The sequence below is a fragment of the Lathyrus oleraceus genome, chromosome 2 (assembly GCF_024323335.1).
Source record: "Lathyrus oleraceus cultivar Zhongwan6 chromosome 2, CAAS_Psat_ZW6_1.0, whole genome shotgun sequence".
Classification (NCBI taxonomy): Eukaryota; Viridiplantae; Streptophyta; class Magnoliopsida; order Fabales; family Fabaceae; genus Lathyrus; species Lathyrus oleraceus.
Genome location: NC_066580.1, coordinates 414,605,527 through 414,626,191, shown reverse-complemented (window position 1 = coordinate 414,626,191; position 20,665 = coordinate 414,605,527).

The following is a 20,665-nucleotide window of genomic DNA, read 5'->3' as shown; positions in this document are numbered from 1 at the left end:
AAATTTCAAAGTTGACTTTAAAAGACTTCTCATCTAAACTTATTCTTTATCCATTCCCCTTATTGTGTTGTGAACTTTTTGATGTTTGCTCTTGTGTGATAGGGATTCCACTTTAAGATTGTGTAAGAGGACCATTGTCATGAGTAGCCAAGTTAAGAGAGACAAGCCAAATGGAGATCCTAGGAGCTTGAATTCAAATTGTGTGATTGATTGTATGTTTGCTAAGTCCAAAGGAAGGGAACATCTTGAGTCATCTCTATGACTTCAAGAAGAGGAATTCCAAGGGTTTATCTTTCTCCCCTTATCTTTGTATGCTTTAGGACTAGCTCTTCTCTTCTTCTCCTCACTCTAACCAAGCCAAAATCTTTTCTTGCAAACTTTGACTTTGTTTCAAACTAGAAACCTAGGCCTTATGCCTTTGACTTTTCAAAATCTTTTAATAAACACTCATTGTGAATGAACTTTAATCCAACTTTGACTTCATTTTGTAAATAAATCTAACTTGTAAATATAACTCACTTCAAGTGGTTTTGTGGTTCCAATGACCACCTTTGTTAAAACCTTTTCATAAACATTAGTCATAGGTTTGAGTTATCATAGTGGTTGATGTAAACCTCACCTCATCCTTAGTGATTGGATTATAAGTCTTCCATACTTATTATAGGGTTAACCCCTCACTAGTATGTTGAAGTCTTCCTCACATGGTGGATTGTTGGTTTAGGTTGAGTTTTCTCCCTTTGATAACAAAAGACCTTAAGGATTTTGATCAAATCAATTCACCAATCTTTATGATTTTTACCCTGAATTACGAGGTTTTGATCCTACCTTTGTGATGGTACGTAGGCAATGGGTTCATCTATTCAAACAACAAAATTGTAAATATAATATATTCTCCTCTCATCCCCCCCAATCTTTTGCACAAATCTTTTCACAAATACCAACCTATAACACATGTTTGCAAAAAGGGTTCCCTTAGAGTACTAAGGATGTTTTGGGTGCGTAAAACCTTTCCATTTCATAACCAACCCCCTTACCTAGATCTCTGACATTTTTATTAGTTTTTGATTTGATAAAACTTCTTACTTGGCTTTTGTTCGCTTTTTAGCCTTTCCTTTGGACAAATAAAAGTGCGGTGGCGACTCGAATTGTATGTTTACTTTTGGTTTAGTCAATAAACCTAAAGGTAACGAAAACCCCGCTACAGAAAAGTGGCGACTCTGCTGGGGAAGGAGCTTTCCAGTGGGTTTAGCCTACTTTCTGCTTATGTGTGTTGTATGTTTTTATTTATTGGTGACATATTTTTGTGCAAATTTGGGATGACTGTATTGTTTGTAATGTATGAATTTCTTGATATTAATTGCTTGTATGCTTGGTGGTTTCTTGTGAGATGAGTTCTATACCCGAACTCTAGTGCACTTATGATAGGAGAATGGCATAGTCTTATTGACTTGTGTGGAGTTATTCCTTAACAAGTTGAGTTACAAGCCCATTCACTTGGTGGAGGTCTTGTTGGGATCAATAATGTCACATGAGTAGTTGTTGTTAGGCATTATTCTTTCCAATATAAACCTTAGAAGAAAAGGACATTAGATACCTAGCCCATCTTGGCCTATTCTATGATGTAGTGCGAAGGTCGTTCAAGTGTAGGATTTGATACGATTGTTACGCGATACTACACTCATAAGAGTCCCTCTTGAGAATATTTTTGGAGAACGAGTAGTCGTTTTATCCGATAATATCCGAAAGATGAGATGATGACTATGGGGCCCCTTTTTAGAACATGATTGTCAGTTTTAACCATAGTACACTCCCGTTGGGTGGTTCTTAACCGAAACTCCATGCTCGTGACTTACAACAAACCCTTGATTCGCGGTTGATCCGTTCTCATATATTCTCAATATCAATGGAACTTGGGTGTTGATAAGGTGTAAACCATAATCCACCAAAATGGATGATTGATATTGACAATGACGTGAGCCATCCCGTGACCTTTGTGTGGTGTGACTTGCTTGATCCTTGAGTGTGATTGTTGCATCCGTGCATTCATGCATTCATTCGCATCCATATCGTTAACAATAAATATTTCCAAGGAACTTAAAGAGGTCTATTTGCAAATTTTTAGACATGGATAAGCAAAGAAGGAATACGAAGAAGTATAGTTTTAGATAACCCGACTTGAAAGAGTTAAGGAGTTTGGCATCTTATGCATTAGAGCCCTTGGAGTTCAAAGCTCGCCATGGGAAGCTCCTATCAATTCTTTCTACTAAGGTGGATGAAGGTCTGATGAGTGTGTTGGTGCAGTTCTACGATCCTCTGTATCGGTGCTTCACTTTTCTGGATTTCCAGCTTTCGCCTACACTTGAGGAGTATGCCTATCATGTAGGTATACCTATTCTTGACCAGTTTCCGTTCAGTGGCTTGGAGAAGATTCCATCTTCTCAAGAGATTGCTGATATGCTTCATATGGATGTATCTGATATTAGTGCCAATATGACTACCAAAGATGGAATTCAAGGTCTCCCGTCTGATTTTCTTATTGCCAAAGCTACTTTGTTTGGGAAGGCCATGAGTAAGGAAGCTTTTGAAGCCTTGGTTGTGCTCCTCATCTATGGGCTAGTGTTATTTCCCAACATCGACAAATTCGTGGATGTGAACGCTATTAGGATTTTCTCTTCTCTTAATCTCGTTCCTACTCTGTTGGGTGATACTTATTTCTCTTTGCATATGAGGAATGCAAAATGTGGTGGTTCCATTGTGTGTTGTCTGCCTCTGTTGTACAAGTGGTTTATTTCGCACTTGCCTCAGACGCTTGCCTTCAAGGAGAACAAGGGATGTCTACGGTGGTCTACGAGACTTATGTCTCTCACTAATGATGATATCTCTTGGTACAATCGTGTTTATGATGGCGTTCAGATTATTGATTCCTGTGGTGAATTCTCCAATGTACCCCTTCTTGGTACATGTGGTGGAATTAACTACAACCCTGCTTTGGCTTGCCATCAGCTTGGGTTCCCCTTAAAGGATAAACCTAACAACATTTTGTTGGAAGGCTTGTTCTTTCAAGAGGGTAAAGATCCCCAGAACTTGAAGGATAGGATGGTCCGCGCCTGGCGCAAAGTTCATAGGAAAGGGAGGAAGGAGCTTGGTCCGAAGAATTGTATTGCTTTCGAACCTTACACTACTTGGGTGAGGAAGAGAGCTCTTGAATATCGCATGCCGTACGAATATCCGAGACCTACCCCTATGGATATGGTTGGGCCTTCCACCCTCCCTAACCAAGGAGTAGAGGAGTTGAGAGATGAAGACCAGTCGCGTGCATGGGTTCGTGAGCGTGAGGAACTTCTTCAGCAGATCAAAGATAAGGATGCAATGATAGAGTTTCTAGAGCATCAGGTTATTGATGAGCCTAATGATGTGGTTACTTCTCTTCTTCCTCACTCATCTAGGTTTTGGAAGAGGAAGTATGATCAGCTTGCTAAGGAGAAGGCCGATATGGAATCAACTTATGAGAGAGAGGTGAAGAGGCTTCGTGCAACTTATCTTTCAATCTCGAAGGCTTTGGATGATTATTTCTAGGGCTCCATAGGATGTTAACTCTCCTTTTCTCTTGTATTGTATTTGGTTACCAAAATTGTACTACTTCTTTGGTGTAAAAAAAGTTTCCAAATATTATTGCTATGAGTATTCCATATATGTTTAATATTTTCAAAATATTTGCAGATAGATCTCTATAAAGTTCCGCAGATAAAAAACGAATTATATGTACAAACATTGCATGCATCATTAGCATAAGCAGGTTTTGTTCCAAGCTCTTAATCAATGGTCTAACTCTTTGCTCTTCATTTATTTTGAAGACAAGCTGACGCATCGGTATAATACCAGAGCCAATCATTCAAGGATAATGGAACATCTCGAGCAAGAGAACAGGGACTTGAAGGAAGAGATTGCTAGGTTGACTGCCATGATGGAGTCAGTTCTGGCCGCACAGAGCCAAGCTTCACCAACTCCTGCAACTCCTCCCGCGAGGACTGTCATATCTGAGATAGCGACTTCAACTATGCCTGCTGCAACAGCCCACTTTGCTTCGACTATGCCAGCTGGGTTCCCTTGGGGAATGCCTCCCAATTTCATACCAGAGGGTTTTGCTCCTACTATCACTTCTATGTCGGCATCTAGCCCGATCCTGTATGTGCCACCTCCTGTTGTGCACACCCTTCCCCGCGTTGAAGACACCATTTATCATTCCGAGCCATCTGAGGGCCGGGATGTATATGAAAAAATGGATGAAATGAAAGATTAATTTCTTGAGCTGTGCAAGGAACTGAAGACTTTGAGGGGTAAGGACCTCTTTGGGAAAAGTGTTGTTGAGTTGTGCCTGGTGCCCAACGTGAAGATCCCTATTAAATTCAAAGTACCTGACTTTGAGAAATATAAGGGAAATACATGCCCACTCAGCCATCTTGTGATGTATGCTCGCAAGATGTCAACACAGACTAACAACAACCAGCTGCTGATTCACTACTTTCAGGATAGCCTGACAGGTGTTGCGCTCTGGTGGTATATGGGGCTGGAAAGTGCAAGCATCCGCACTTTCAATGATCTAGGCGAGGCCTTTGTTAAGCAGTACAAATATAATGTGGATATTGTAACACCTCAAAATTTGCCCTCCTCTTCTTGGGACTAGTTTGACACATTGCATTTCATATTTTAGAGCATTAGGCATTGCATTTTGCATATCATCTGAAAATAAGAAGGTCATCCTCCAAAGTCTTTTCAGAAGATGAGAAGTTACATGATTCAAGCCTGAGGGTCTCTATGGATTGATGATCAACCATCTGAGGGTTTGCAGTTCAATTAGGGTTTCCAGATCCTTTAGAGATCTTGAGCATTATCTTATTTGCAAGGATATACCACCATCATCATGGTTTTATCATCATCCAGAGTTGCAAGGTTTATCCTCAAGTTCCTTTGGATTAGGGTTTTGACCTCTGGTCAACCCTAATCAATGACATTCTTCCAACTGGGGTTTCGCAAGGAGATGAGGTATTTTATTGGGATGAGGATCACATGATTGTTATGAGGAGCTTACATGAGCTAGGGTTTCATTTTTGAGCAATTTCCCCAAGTGGTAGAAGCTCAAGCTGATCAAGGCATTTCATGATCATCTGAGGACCAAAAAGTTAACTGTGCAGTCAACTGAGGGCTATGAGGTGGGGAAATGAGTTGAGACACCCCAATCATGTTCAAAAGAGGTCCATTTGTCATTCTAAACATCTATCTTGAAGATTTTGAAGTCATGGCAAAAGTTTCCAAAAATGGAAAGTGACATGTAATTTTAAATTTCCAAAAATGGCAAGTTTTTGGTCCACATTCAACTTGACTTATCAATATCAAAGAAGTTTCAAATGGATTTTTGGTTAACATGAAAGTTGTATATCTTTCTCTCCCATTTCCAAAAAGTCCTATTTCATGATCATCTGATGTTTGGTTGAGAAGTTATGGCCAAATTATCACAAAGTATGCATGGAAGTTCAAAGTGACATAACTTTTGATACAAAGCTCCAAATTGGTCCACTCTTTTTGCAAAATACTCTTCATGACCAAGGGATTCCAAATCAACATTTGCCATGCATGGAAGAATCTCACATGATCACTTGTTCACACATGTGCATTTTGGAGGGAATTTTGATAATTCAAATTTGGATGATCATGCAAGTCAAATACCAATTCCATCTTGATTATTGAATGATTTTAAGTGAATTTGAACCTTACATGGGTGTTGTTCACGTGTAGCATGTCCATGCTAAGCACACTTGCATTTTTTTCACTACACCTCATATTTTACTAATCATGATTAGCCAAAGCTTAATTGAGATTTCAGCATGATTAGCCAAAGCTTAATTGAGATTTCAGCATGATTAGCACATGATATAAAAGCTAAACCCTAACTGCATTGGCTGAGAATAACAAATTCAGATATGAAAATTCACATTTCCCTCCAAAATTCTCTCTCCTCGAATTTCAAAATTCTTCACACAAACCTTCAATCTTTTTGCATATTCATGATCCTTGTGGAATTCTGAGCAGGATTCATTCATTGTTTATTGGAATTGAGCTAGTTTTCAGACAGATCGAGTGCATGAACATGAAGATGGATTTCTGAAATTAAGCTAGATCCAAGTGGTTTCAAGCAATTCTTTGTGCACAAAGTTTCAAAGCAAGGTTCAGGAAGTTGATCTGGAGCTGGAGAGAGCTTGAACACGCGTGTACAGTAACTTCCATCTCAAGTAAGTTGAAAATCGATTCTCATATTTTGTTGTTTTATGTACATGATCATGTAGATCTTGCATTGTTGAGCATGCTGATATGATTAGTTTTGAATTTGGTTAAGATATGAGCATGTGGTGATGAATTAAAGTTTTGATGATGAATATGTTTGTGTTCGATCTGGAAAACCTAGCTTGAATTAGGTTAAATGAATGTGATATTTGGAATCCTGGTGGAAAGAGCTTTCGAACCATATATAATTTGTAAGATTCTGGAAAAAAATCGTGATTCTCCGCCGGAGACGGCCAGAGAAGACGACCGGAACTACTGTTTCGGCGTCTGGTTATGCGCTAGGGTTCGTGTGATGTGGACGCTGAGTGTACGCTTGCATGTCATTTCCATTGGTCATGCTTGCCTTGACTTGCCATGTGTTCTTTGACCATGCTGATGTGTGCGTCATGTGTATTAATAAAGCGCAGCGTTTCATGAGCGCTTCTGATCCTTCCATGCGTGTGTTCGATACCTGGCCATGAATGTTTCTGAATTTTAGTTGAATTCTCATTGCCATGCATGCGTGTGTTCGATACCTGGTGTGTGCATTTTCTGAATTAAATTTGAATTCTCATTTCCTTTGTGCATGAGTTCGATTCCCGGTGAATGTGTCTGCTGATTTTGTTTGAATTTCATTTTCCCTCCTATTTTCCATATTATTTCATATTTATTTGTTCAACTTTAAGAAATCATAAAAAATAGTAAAATGCTCCAAATTGACTCCAATTGTTTTTCACAATCTTGTTTTGATGTCTAGTTTTTTATAAGATTAATTCCATGATTTGTTTGTTTCTGGCTTTTTATTTTGGAATTTTTGATTGAACATGGTGCCAATTTGATATGTCATGTTAAATGCTTTGTGAAATGCTTATCTTTGATCCAATTGACCTGAATTTTTGCATGCTTGATCTTCACATGTGATATGAATTTTTGATGATTGGTTTGGAATTTTTATCATATGCTATCACTGTTTTTGACACATGATGATATAGGGTGACAATTTGTGTCACATTTTGGATGTTGCATTTGTGCATTTTAGTTCATTTATAAATTGAACTCTTCTGGATTTGATTTTTCGCATGATGCTTATGCATAACATGAGGAACTTTCATAAAAAAATTCATAGCCATTGGATGCATTTCTGTTTTGATTTGGATTTTCTAATTTGATTGTCCATTTTGTGTACACTTACTTGCCTTTGCTTTACATTGATCATTTGATGCATTTGCCTTGTGCATTGATGCTGGTCCTTTTGAGGACATCTTATTGCATGTTTGAACTTACTTAGTGAAAAAGATTGAGTTCTGTTTTGATCATTTGGTTTGGTTTTGAACCTAGTCTTTGTACTAGTGTTTTGTACATAACTAACTGTGCTTTGTGTTTCAGGTTTGGACATTTAGCATTGATGTTTGGTTTGGTCTCACTTTGTAAGATGCAAATGATTTTAATTCTAACTTTGGTTTGTTTTGTAGGATTCTAAGTGATAAGCTTGAGCTCATTTGAGTCCTTGAACATTGTTCATTGAGTTGTAAATATTGGAAAGTTCCACTGTTTGTCTGTTGGTTTTCTGAATGCAATATTAACTGTTTGGCTTTTGTACAGGTACATTAGTTGCTTGCTAGCTTTTAGCTCTTGCTTGAGCTTTTGGATTGTGGTTGATACACCACTTAGGTAGCTACTTTCTTACTCCATGTAGTCTGGAAGTCCTGTCACCTTTTTGGCAGGCATTTTGCTGGCAAGTCCTCCTTAAGAGGCTCTGTTTGTGTTTGTTTACAGATTGTGCCAAAGACCTCCAAGTGAGGCATGTGTTACTTAATAAGTCCTCCTAAGTGAAGAGGCAATTGACAAATAGAAGGGATTAGCAATCAATCCCCTGTTATTCAGTGAGTCATTCTTTATGCTCGCACTACGTGCTGATGCTCTAGAACATGTACCCAAGATCTTTGTACAATGTCTGTCAAGTGGAATAGGGTCCCTCTTTCTGGATCCCCACGCTTTCTTTATCATGAGCTCACCCAGGCCAGGGTTAAGAGCATGAGGTCTCATCCTCATTACCATCTTTGATCAGCTTCACCCTAACTCTCAATGTTAGTGGTTAAGAGCTACAAACTACCTTTGTACAGTTTGGCTTGTTTGTCGAGGTTGATATGACCCCTCTTGACTAAAGCCCACCCCTTGATTTGAAGCCTCTTGTTTGTATATAGTGAGTGATGCTTGTTCACTTATGTTAGTGTGTTTATCTGTTTTCCTCTTCTCATCTCCATTTCTGTAGGAGTTGTTTGATTGACTTCTGAGGAAGTAGGATGCATGTGAGAGACCTCAACTTAGGGATTATTGTTTGCATGACAACTATTAGGCTCGAGTCAGTCTCCCTATTAGTTTGTTGTTTCCCTGGTCTCTGGTTAGGAGAGAATTGTACCCCTGTTCAGGGGAACTACGTCGCCCTGATTCTCATACCAGATGAGATACGTAGGCAGGAAATTGAGCGAGATCTCTCCGGGCAACCTTTTTGTTTCTTTTGACGTCTCAGCGTCTCTTTGTGTTTGTGTGACAACTATTAGGCTCGAGTTCCAGACTCCCTATTAGTTTGTCAATCTGATAACCTTTTTCTTTGGTGTTCGCTGGTTAGCGTGTGCTTTTGTTTGGAGTCGGATGTAAGTCCATGTATTGGCATTCTGTTTCCTTTTGTTTGTTGTTGTTTGGAGTCGGATGTAAGTCCATGTATTGGCATTCTGTTTCCTTTTGTTTGTTGTTGTTAGGAGTCGGATGTAAGTCCATGTATTGGCATTCTGTTTCCTTTTGTTTGTTGTTGTTTGGAGTCGGATGTAAGTCCATGTATTGGCATTCTGTTTCCTTTTGTTGGTTTTTGTTAGGAGTCGGATATAAGTCCATGTATTGGCATTCTGTTTCCTTTTGTTGGTTTTTGTTAGGAGTCGGATATAAGTCCATGTATTGGCATTCTGTTTCCTTTTGAGTGTTCCTTTTGACGTCTCAGCGTCTCTTTTTGGTGTTTTGTCTCGACGTGCGTTAGCCGGGCTACGAGTGCTCTGATTCTTCTCTGGATAGAGAAGATACGTAGACATAGGACGCGATGTCTTAGCGAGCATGTCTCCCTTTTCTCCGAACTACATTGACTCTGATGTTTGTTTCTGACAAACTACGTAGGCCCAGGACGCGACATCCTGTCGAGTCCCCTTCCTCCATTTTCTTTCACCTGTTTTATCATTCCAGTTTGTGCAATTTCTTTGAGCAATTTATTAGCAACCTCATTCTATTCTTTTCCTATTCTTTTGAGCGTGGATCCCGTCGAGTACGGCGGATGTGAGGGGTGCTAATACCTTCCCCTTGTGTAACCGACTCCCGTACCTTGCAATCTCTGGTCATAAGACCGTTCCTTTCCCTTTCTTAGGTTAGTCATGCGCTTCCTTTCCGTCATAGGATGAATAGCGTCGGTGGCGGCTCTGTAAACAGTTTTTTTTCCGCCGGTTGTTTTTCGCGTTGCGGCAGCTGGCGACTCTGCTGGGGAATAAAGTTGACCTCTTGCTGGTCCATCTTCCCTAAGCGAGTCAATCCTAGCGCTCCTTAGAGTAGTTTTGGTTGCTTTTGCTGCTTTATTTATTGCATTTATGATTATTATACTGTGATTGTATATATTTGCATATATGTTTGCATGCATCATATTATCATTATGCTGGATTCTAGACAGGTGTGGTTCCTTTGATTTGGGGTGGGTGTTCTGAGTGGGGTTAAAACCCAGGCCCGAGTATACACCTAGGATTAGCGTGGTCTCACGTTCCTCACATGTTGGTTTGGCATGTTGTTGCGACGTGACATACCACAAGCCGGACGAGGTTCTTTTGAGAGAGCTTTTCCATTGTGGAGTTTCCACTATGGTTGGCTTATCTCTTCTGAGTTGTTGACTTCGTTGACCGCTCTTTCCCAGATCTTTGGTTTAGACGATTTTTATGAGAGCTGCAACGGTACACCCGAAAGGGAAAACCCGTTGAGTATCTCATCCGATTGTCGAGACCGATTATCCGCCTTAGGATGACCTTATTAGAATTCACCTATGAGGGGAGGGTTTGATTCTTACAAGCACAGGTTCTGATGGTGACTCTTTGATGGTGACTTTGGTTCGGTTTGAGATCTGAGTTCTATTTATGAGGCGTATTTATGGATATTTATTTCTGACATGCCGGAGTTTTGTTTGTGGTATTTATCAGCGGGTTCCGTTTATTTCGGATCCCCGGGCTGAATTTGAGGGTACTTGTTCAGATGGTTTTGTGGTTATCCGTTCTGTGGCTTTTTGTGATGATGGTGATATATCCTTCGTTCCGTTTATTTCGGAACCCCGAGTTGGATTTGTGGTTACTTAGTCCCTTGGATGGTTGTGATTAATTCTGAGACCGGAATCCAGTACAGTTGACGTTCAGATGACTTGGAGGATGGCACAATGACTTGCATTCATGCATCTGCATCATTCCCATTTTGCATTTATCCGCATCTAACTCATGTTTATCCATATGCAGGGTACATTCTTGATTGAGATTCTGGTTGAGAGACTTCCTTGTTCCAGATATGAGGACCGGCTTGAAAGATGATGTTGTCTACAGTTTCTTTGATCCAGAGATTAGCATGTTGAAGGGTATGATAGCATTGATTACGCCTGACCATGTGGGGATGTTCCGTGAGGCCTATGGTGGTATTCTGAAGATGGTTTTCAGGCTCACAAAAGGGGATAGGAGTGCCGTCCATACTCTTCTCCAGTTTTATGATCCGGGTTTGAGATGTTTTGTCTTCCCAGACTACTTGTTGGGACCTTTGTTGGAGGATTACGCCAGTATTCTGGGTACTCGGGTCAGAAACCAGATTCCTTTCTATGCTACTAAAGAAGAACCTGATATTGCTGAGATTTCTCGTGTTCTTTATTTGAGCCCAGAAGTGACTAAGAGAGGTTTGAAGGAGAAAGGAAAGTTGCCCGGTTTTCATCTGAGTTTCTTGGAGGCCAAAGCCAAAGAGCATGTTGTTTTGGGTGATTGGGAGGTTGTTTGTGCTTTACTTGCTGTAAGCATTTATGGAATCATCTTGTTCCCTAATCAGAAGAATTTTGTGGATATTAATGTCATCCGGGTGTTTGCTCAGAGGAATCCCATACCTACCTTGATTGGGGATGTTTATTACTCGGTCCATAATCGGAACGAGAAGCGGCGTGGAGGATTGATTAGATGTTGTGCTCAACTGTTACATAAATGGTTCATGGGATATTTGCCATCCAAGGGTGCCTTTGTCTTTCTTGACCATACGGTTAATTGGGCGACCAAGTTGATGGGTTTGAGAGCCAAGGACATAGCTTGGACTCACATTGATATGGTCGGACGAGATTTTATTTACAGTTGCGGGAGTTTTCCCAATGTGCCCCTTATAGGAGTTCAAGGGTGTATTAATTACAACCCGATGCTTCTTAAGAGACAAATGGGATTTGCTATGGAGGTTCCTCCCCTTGAGTGTGAGATTCAGGAGTCTCTCTACTTCCCAGTTGAGGGTAATCAGTCATCATTGAGGCAAGTGTCTGATGCATGGTGCCGCATCCAGAGGAAAGGCAAGATTCCTTGTGGTAGAGCTAATAATAGGTCTTTTCCCCCATTTGATGATTGGCTCAGAAGGAGAGTGAAGCACACTCGCTTGCCGTTTCCAGTGGGTGATCTTTGGTATCCGTTGATTGAGGAGTCCCGTTCTTCTGTCAGTATGGAAGAATTTCTTGAGATGAAGAGGGAGAGAGATCAACTGCAAGCAGAGAAGACTGAGCTGGAAATGAGGGTTGCTGGAATTCAAATGGCTAATTAGGAAGTCAAAGGGAAAGCAGAAGACCAGGCTAAGAGACATGCTCTGGAGGTGAAGCGTTTTGAGATAGACACTGCATATTATTGTAAGATCAGCCAAGCTTTAGAGTCGTCTACGAAGGAGCATGACATTACCAAAGAGAAGTCGGCTAGAGCGTTGAAAGTTATTGAAGATGAGAAGAGGAGACAAGTCCTTGTGAAGACTCAGAGGGAAGCTAGAGCCAAAGCCCTTACCGCAGAATGGGAAGCGAAGCTGAGGGTTAAGGAAGAAGAGAAAGCGACGATTATGGCCGAGAGAGATCATTGTCTTGCTGAGAGGGACCATTATTTCCGACAGATGAAGATTCATCAGAAAGAGGTGGGAAGACTTCAGCAGGAGAACGCTGAGCTCAGGTTCGCTATGAAGTCTACCAGGATGGTTGATGATGCAGAGCCTTCTGTGGGACCTTCTTCAGATTAGCTTTTATTGCAGTTGTTATCATGTGTTGGATTACCGTCAGGCATGTTGACGGAATTCACTTGCTTGTATTTCTTTATGATTCTGGAGGATTGTAAAGTTGATTTGTATCAAACATGATGTATGATTGTCGCACGTGTAGTGCACTTTTTCTATACAATGGTTATTATCATTCAATGTTTGATCTTCAAGCTTTATTTGCTTTTCTGTAAACACTCACATAACACACACATGGTCGGGAGATATCTTTGCTAAGTCATAACTCTCTGCTCCGTATGATAAAATTGGATGATTGATGTCAGAATGTTATCGTCGGATTATTATCCGTCTCAATGAAACCAGGATCAAAAGACAGAGTGTTCCTCATATGGATAGACATTGCATTCATGCATGAATCATAATAGCTTGTCTTCTATTTTGTAGGTGCCGGTTTCTAACGTGTTTGGTTGTTTCAGGAATCATTGCTCGCGCACACAGAATCATTCCTTTGCACGTAGCACGTCCGCACAGATACCCTACCAGGCGCAACAAACCCAAACTGATGGATCCACCCAACGCTAACATTCTCGAGCTGAAAGAGAAGATGGGAGAGTTGATCAATGTCATGCAAGGGTTCGCCTTGGGGCAGAAGGCACTTGTTGAGAAAGTGGAGAAGCTTGAGCGGGCTTCGGTCGCCAATAGTGGCAATAATCAAGAGGGCATCTCCAACAATGGTCTTGGTAGTTCTAGGGATGGTGGCGATCTCAGAAGGAAGGCAACTACTGCTGGTGTAGTCATCAATAATGGTGGTGGTTTTGGTTTCGCTGCGGGCGGTGGGCCAGGTCCTGTGAAGGATAATCAGTTTCCTCCTTTCTTTGGGGCTGTGGAGGATAAAGAAGAAGATCAGTTCTCTGTGCTGAACGAGCATTTTGGTCAGTATGGTGTTCAACCACCGAACAAAGAAATTCAGGTACTGGCGGAAAAGATCAGGGCTCTAGAAAGCCATACCTCTCCTGGGGCTATCAATATGACAAACATGGGGCTGGTTGAGGGGATTGTGATCCCACAGAAGTTTAAAGCACCCACGTTTGATAAATACAATGGGAGTTCTTGCCCGGAAACTCATCTTCAGGCCTTTGTCCGGAAGATATCTGCCTACACCATGGATCAGAAGCTCTGGATGTGCTTCTTCCAGGATAGCTTATCGGGTGGATCTCTTGAGTGGTACACCAAGTTGAGATCATCAGATATAAAGAGCTGGCAGGATTTGGGAGATGCTTTCTTTAAACAGTACCAATTCAATGTTGACATGGCTCCTAGCCGTACCCAGTTGCAGGGTATGTCTCAGAAGCCAAATGAAGGGTTTAAAGAGTATGCACAAAGGTGGAGAGAATTGGCTGCCAGGGTCCAACCACCGTTGGTAGATCGAGAGATGTCTGATCTGTTCATGGGTACCCTTCAGGGGACTTTTGCCGAAAGGATGGTGGGTTGTCCCGTCACTGGTCTTGCAGACATTGTGGTGGCAGGTGAAAGAATTGAAAGCTGGCTGAAAATGGGGAAGATACAGGGAAATGCTTCGTCGTCTGGATCGAAGAAGCCATTTGGGAACGGTCAGCGTAAGAAGGAGGGTGACACGAGTGTTGTGTATACCCAAATAGGACATGGTAGGGATCGTTACTACCAGCATACTGTTGCGGTAACAATTCCTGCTGATAATCAACCTGCACAACAGCAACAGCCACAGCAACAGCAACGGCAGCCATTTCAGCAGAGACCCCAACGGGTCGGGTATCAAGTGAGAGGAAGGATGACTGATCGTCAGTTTGATAGGCCACCCGTGACGTACTCCTTTCTGTTGAAGAAGCTGAAGGATCTCGGGTTAGTACAATTGAGGATGTTGGCTCCGGTGAGACCAGATCTGAGGCCTGCCAGTTATGATGAGAATGCCAAGTGTGAATTCCATTCTGGTGCCCCGGGACACAATGTTGAGAATTGTAAAGCTTTCAAACATGTTGTTCAGGATCTGGTAGACTCCAAGGCCATCAATTTTGCACCATCGCCGAATGTTAATGCTAATCCCATGCCGACGCATGGTCAGATGGGGGTGAATGCAATTTCGGAGGATAGGAGGACAATTGGGGTGATGGACGTGGATCGGTTAAGGACTCCATTGGCTGAGGTCAAGAGACAGTTGTTGAAGAATTGAGTTTTTCCGGGTTGTGATAATTGTTGTGCTGCTTGCACTGTCACTACCAATGGATGTGTTGTATTGAGGGATACAGTGCAGAGAATGATGGATGAGGGAAGTCTCCGGTTTGAGAAGGTTGATTTGGAGAAGGAGGATGTTTCCACAATAACCATTTACTTTGACCCTGTCTACTTGTCAGCGCCGGCAGATGCGGCTCCAGTTACCATCACGGTACCGGGACCCATTCCATATGAAAATGATGATGTTGTGCCGTGGGACTATGGTAGGGAGGTGTTTTGTAATGGAGAAAAAGTAGAAGAGCAGGTTGCAGGTGATACCACCGTTTCAAAGGTGGATAATGCCGGACTTAATGGTTTCACTCGCAGCGGGAGGTTGTTTGCGCCTGACACGTTGAGGAGTGGGGAGGCAGAAAAAGAAAAGAGAGATAAGGTCGAGGCTTTAGCCAGGGCAAGAGGTAAGCAGGTGGTGAATGAGGGTACTCCTAGAGCGGCACCGATGCCTGTTGGGTCGGAAAATGAGCTTGATGATGAAGCCAAGGAGTTTTTGAGGATCATCAAGAAGTCTGAGTACAAAATTGTTGACCATCTGCAGCAAACTCCGTCCAAGATTTCAATCTTGTCTTTGCTGTTAAGCTCCGAAGGGCATAGAGATGCTTTGTTGAAAATCTTAAAGAGGGCCTATGTCCCGCAAGAGATTACGGTTAATCAGTTGGAGACAGTGGTGTCTAATGTCAATGCCAGCCATGGGTTGGGTTTCACTGATCTGGATCTTATGGTGGACGGGCGTAATCACAACAAGGCATTACACATTTCGATGGAGTGTAAAGGAGCAGTGCTCTCGCACGTTCTGGTTGATACCGGCTCGTCACTCAATGTGTTGCCTAAGAAGGCCCTGGCTAAGTTGGATTGTGAAGGAGTAGTGTTGAGGCCTACTGATCTGGTGGTAAGAGCATTTGACGGCTCTAAGAGGGCGGTGTTTGGGGAAGTTGAGCTCCCTATGAAGATCGGGCCTGAGGTGTTCAAGTTTGTGTTCTATGTCATGGACATTCAGCCGGCATACAGTTGCTTGTTGGGTCGGCCATGGATACACGCTGCTGGGGCAGTGACTTCGACTTTGCACCAGAAGTTAAAGTATATCTGGGACGGACAGGTCGTAACAGTTTGTGGGGAGGAAGATATTTTTGTCAGCCACTTGTCATCGTTCAAGTATGTAGAAATGGACGGTGAAATATTTGAAACACCTTGTCAGGCGTTTGAAACCGTTAAGGTGGAGAATGCCATTTTTGCTGAGAAAGAGAAAAAGCCGTCCATTTCTTCTTACAAACAGGCTGCGGAAGTGGTGAAGAATGGAGAGGCCCCAGGTTGGGGAAGAATGATAGATATTGCGGCTAAAGAGGACAGGTTCGGGATTGGCTATTAGTCGGGTCAAGGCTCATCTGGGAAGAATAGAGGACATCGTCAGCCGTTCACGTTCACCAGTGCTGGAATGCTAGATCCAAATCGCGTCTGTGCGGTGGGTGAAGAGATTGATAGTGACTGCGAGCTCGACTCGTGGATAAAACCGTGTGTACCAGGGATGGAGGTCCAGAACTGGAAGGCCGAAAGGATCATCACTGTCACTCTACGTCAAGAGTAATATTTCTGTTTTTCAATTCTGTTTGCCTGAAAGCCATACGTTTTGCCCGAAACGTAATGGTTCATTGTAAGGGCCACCTCATGTGTTTCACTTTGCAACATTTGCATCAGTAATAAACGGAAGTTTTCACATTAAAAGCGGTGTTCCCTATTTTTCATATTTTTTGCAGTTTAATAAAAATAAAATAAAAAATGGCAATGTTTATTTTCATTTTTTTCTCCCTTTTCAATTTGTTTCGTCCCGACTCTAAAGCAATGCATGAATCAACATTCATGCAAATGCGATCATTCTCCGGATCTCATTGATAACAATCCTGTTACACCCTCATATGACTTCGACAATCCGATCTATCATGCCGAAGAAGAAGGCGAAGAAGATTGTGAATTGCCGGAAGAGTTGGCCAGGTTGTTAAAACAAGAGGAGAAGGTGATTCAACCGCACGAGGAGCAAGTCGAGATTGTTAATCTGGGTACCGAGGAGGTCAGGAAGGAAGTAAAGGTTGGGGCCACTTTGGAGGTGAATGTCAAGAGCAGAATGGTAGCACTGTTGAAAGAGTATGTTGATATCTTCGCCTGGTCTTATCAGGATATGCCAGGGTTGGATACCGATATCATTGTACACAAGTTGCCATTGAGAGAAGACTGTCCTCCAGTGAAGCAGAAGTTGCGCAGAACTCGACCCGAGATGGCCATGAAAATTAAAGAGGGAGTACAAAAGCAGTTGGATGCTGGTTTCCTCACTGTCACTAACTATCCGCCTTGGGTCGCGAACATTGTGTCGGTGCCGAAGAAGGATGGAAAGGTGAGAATATGTGTGGACTACCGGTATTTGAACAGAGCTAGCCCGAAAGATGATTTCCCATTACCGCACATCGATGTGTTGGTAGATAATACAGCTCAATTCTCGGTGTTTTCCTTCATGGATGGCTTTTCTGGCTATAACCAAATTAAAATGTCGCCAGATGATATGGAGAAAACAATGTTCATCACACCATGGGTCACTTTTTGTTATAAGGTGATGTCATTTGGTCTCAAGAATGCCGGTGCCACGTATCAAAGAGCTATGGTGACTTTGTTTCATGATATGATTCATCATGAGATCGAATGCTATGTTGATGACATGATAGCAAAGTCCCAAACAGAAGAGGGGCATTTGGTAGACTTGGCCAAGTTGTTTGACCGGTTGAGACAATTCAGATTGAGGTTGAATCCGAATAAGTGCACTTTCGGGGTGCGGTCCGGTAAGTTGCTGGGGTTCATTGTAAGTGAAAAGGGAATCGAGGTTGATCCTGCTAAAGTAAAAGCGATACAAGAAATTCCTGAACCGAGAACAGAGAAGGAGGTTCGTGGTTTCTTAGGTAGATTGAACTACATTTCACGGTTCATATCTCATCTAACAGCCACGTGTGAACCCATATTCAAGTTGTTGAGAAAAGATCAAACGGTCAGATGGAATAATGATTGCCAAGCGGCATTTGAAAAAATAAAAGAATATTTGCAGGAGCCTCCGATTCTGATGCCTCCTGTGGAGGGACGACCGTTAATCCTGTACTTGACAGTCCTCAAGGGGTCTATGGGGTGTGTACTGGGGCAGCATGACGAGTCTGGTCGAAAAAAGCATGCAATTTACTACCTTAGCAAAAAGTTTACCGACTGTGAAACAAGATATTCACTGCTCGAGAAAACTTGTTGTGCTTTGGCATGGGCTGCTCGCCGACTGAGACAGTATATGCAGGTTCATACCACTTTATTAATTTCTAAGATGGATCCGATCAACTATATATTTGAGAAGCCAGCATTGACCGGACGGGTTGCGAGATGGCAAATGATTTTGACTGAATACGATATCCAGTACACTCCTCAGAAAGCAATAAAGGGAGTGTATTGTCTGATTACCTCGCACAACAACCCATTGAGGATTATCAACCGATGAAGTTTGAGTTCCCTGATGAGGACATCATGTTTCTCAAATCGAAAGATTGTGAAGAACCTATCCCGGAGGAGGGGCCTGACCCTGAGTCCGAATGGATTCTGATGTTTGATGGGGCCGTTAACGTGAATGGTAGCGGAGTTGGTGCTGTTTTGGTTACGCCGAAGGGATCCCACATTCCTTTTTCCGCCCGGCTAACATTTGAATGCACCAACAATGTGGCTGAATACGAAGCTTGTATCTTGGGTGTCGAAGAGGCAATTGATTTGCGGATCAAGAACCTCGTTATCTATGGAGATTCAGCTTTGGTTGTGAACCAGGTTAACGGGAAATGGTATACGCATCAATCTCACTTAATTCCATATCGGGATTATACGAGGAGGTTGTTGACGTTCTTCACCAAGGTGGAATTACACCATGTGCCGAGAGAAGAAAATCCTTTGGCAGATGCTTTGGCTACTCTGGCCGCTTTGATAAAGGTGCAGTGGTGGAATCAATTCCCTAGTGTTGAGGTGGGGGGATTGGATAGACCGGCTTATGTGTTTGCTGTCGAAACAACACCTGATGATGAAAATCCGTGGTATTATGACATCAAACGATATTTGGAGACCCAGGATTATCCCGAGGGAGCGTCTAAAAAAGACCGAAAGACTCTGAGGAGGTTGGCCATGGCGTTCTATCTGAACAAAGATGGGGTTTTGTACAAGAGGAATTTCGATTGGGTTTTGCTTAGATGTGTCGATGACAAAGAAGCGAGCTAATTGATGAAAGAGGAGCACGAGGGGTCGTTTGGTACCCATACCAGTGGGAATGCAATGGTGAAAAAGTTGTTAAGAGCTGGTTATTATTGGATGACAATGGAGGCCCAGTGTTTCAACTTCGTGCGGAAATGTCATAAATGCCAGATTTATGCTGATAAAGTGCACGTGCCTCCAAACCCGTTGAGTTTGATGTCGTCCCCGTGGACGTTTGCTATGTGGGGCATTGATATGATTGGAAAGATCGAGCCTACGGCCTCGAATGGGCATCGGTTCATATTAGTGGCTATTGATTACTTCATCAAGTGGGTGGAAGCGGCGTCTTATGCAAACGTGACGAAACAGGTTGTTGCCAGGTTCCTGAAAAGAGACATCATTTGCAGATATGGGGTTCCCGAAAGAATCATTACTGATAATGGTTCTAATCTCAATAACAAGATGATGGCAGAACTGTGCCGGGAGTTCAAGATCGAGCATCACAATTCTTCTCCTTATCGTCCAAAGATGAATGGGGCGGTCGAGGCGGCTAATAAGAATATTAAGAAGATTGTGCAGAAAATGGTCGTGACCTATAAGGATTGTCACGAGATGTTGCCGTTTGCATTGCATGGGTATCGAACCTCGGTGCGTACATCTACTGGGGCAACGCCTTTCTCGCTTGTGTACGGGATGGAAGTCGTGCTACCGGTTGAGGTCTAGATTCCGTCATTGAGAATCCTGATGGATGTGAAATTGGAAGAGGCTGAATGGGTAAGGACTCGGTATGAAGAGTTGAGCCTGATTGAGGAAAAGAGGTTGGCGGCCATTTGTCATGGGCAGTTGTACCAACAGCGAATGAAGCGTGCTTTTGACCGAAAGGTGCGACCTCGTGTATCATGTGGGAGATGTGGTGTTGAAAAGGATCCTTCCTCCTCAGAACGATCGTCGGGGCAAGTGGGCACCCAATTATGAAGGTCCATTCGTGGTCAAGAAGGTTTTCTCTGGCGGAGCCTTGTTGTTGACGACCATGGATGGTGAGGATTTTCCGTCCCCTGTGAATGCAGACGCAGTTAAAAAATACTTCGTATAAGAGACCTGCTGGACGAAAAGAATAAAATAGTCCAGGCAAAAATGGGCATCCCGGCGAACCAAAAAAAAATGAAGAAAGGTTCGGGCAAAAATTAGGGATAAAAGGAAAAAACTGTACACCCGACAAGTCGAAAACCCCACAAGGGCGGCTTGGGCAAAAAAGGGTATCCCGGTGGACTGAAAACCTGAAAGGGCGGTCCAGGCAAAAGAGGGAATGAAACGAACAACTGCGTCTAGCATGATCGTTTGCACTTTGGTTAAGACACATGGATAATCCCCGGCAGAGATCGGTCGGAAGCGTCTTGTTCAGAAGGCAGAAAGCGCGGAGAGTCTTGAGGACATATGGGTTGTAACCGGGTTAGAACTCGATGAGATCACGGGTTCACATTGCCATTAGGATAGATTTTCCTTTTGTGCGCAATTACCTCTTTTCAGGGATTGCTTCCTGTGTATTGCTCAGTTACGAGCCACC